Genomic DNA, 1,306 nt, shown 5'->3' on the forward strand with positions numbered 1-1,306 from the left:
TCTCTCAGCACCTGGTGTCTTCAAAGAGAAAGACCAGCACTTATACCCTGATGGAGGGGTGTGGTGCTGAACTACGGGGTCTTCCCAACCACCGTGGCATTAGATATTTTGTTATTATTGGGCAATTGCCCCAGGTAGATTAAGAGTGTGGAAGTCAGAAAGATGGAGAAGAAGGAAGGAAGGGATCAGAAGAGAACCAGAGGGGTTCATACTTATAGTGTTTTTCCAAAATGGAACATAGGATAGAAAACATCAAACAACAATAATCGTTACTTTGGATATTCAGCATAATAGGTTTATCCATTAGAGACAAGACAATGCTTGGCAAAGAGTTTTGCTTCTTTTCCTTCTTCAAGTGAGTGATAGAACAGTTGATAAAAGTCACTGAATTTTTTTTGTAGTGAAGACTGTTAGGCTTAATAGTTTGCCTTCATCACCTATACTCCAGCCTGCCACAAATACAGCCCAGGGTCTGTTCGCCCCTTTGTGTTTTTAGTTCTTTCTGTCTTTTCAGAGTGTCCTTGACTCTATAATCAGATGAGGTCAGCAAATATTCTAGGCTTACACTGAATTTCTCTGTCACCTTGAATCTGCCCACGTTCATTCTTCTGTGGATGGCATTTTCTCTGTCTCTTTCCTGTGTTGTGATTACACTCTTTCGTAAAGTAAGTTATTACATTCTTATTTTTTTAAAATCTTTATTGGATTTGTTACAATATTACTTTTTTGTGTGAGATGTGGGATCTCAGTTCCCCAACCAGGGATCCAACCCACACCCTCTGCATTGGAAGGCGAAGTCTTAACCATTGAACCACCAGGGAAGTCCCTGAATTCTTATTTTTAATAGATATAATATCCACATGTCGTCCAAAACCCAAAAATCACGAAAAAGTGTCAAATGAAAAGTTTATTATCTTCTCACCACTTATCAAAAGCCTCTCTCTCTGTCTAGGTTTTACTCACATTGCACTGTGTATACTCTTCTTCACTTTAATTATTTCCTTTATTTTTATGTATTTATTTTATAGTATCCTAGTGTATTGATTTGGAGAAGGCAATGGCAAGCCACTCCAGTATTCTTGCCTAGAAAATCCCATGGACGGAGGAGTCTGGTAGGCTGCAGTCCGTGGGGTCGCTAAGGGTCGGACATGACTGAGCGACTTCACTTTCACTTTTCACTTTCACACATTGGAGAAGGAAATGGCAACCCACACCAGTGTTCTTGCCTGGAGAATCCCAGGGACGGGGGAGCCTGGTGGGCTTCCGTCTGTGGGGTCACACAGAGTCGGACACGACTGAAGTGACT

Source organism: Moschus berezovskii, chromosome 21 (assembly GCF_049115385.1).
Source record: "Moschus berezovskii isolate FMDL1 chromosome 21, NW_MosBer_1.0, whole genome shotgun sequence".
In the NCBI taxonomy this organism is placed as follows: domain Eukaryota; kingdom Metazoa; phylum Chordata; class Mammalia; order Artiodactyla; family Moschidae; genus Moschus; species Moschus berezovskii.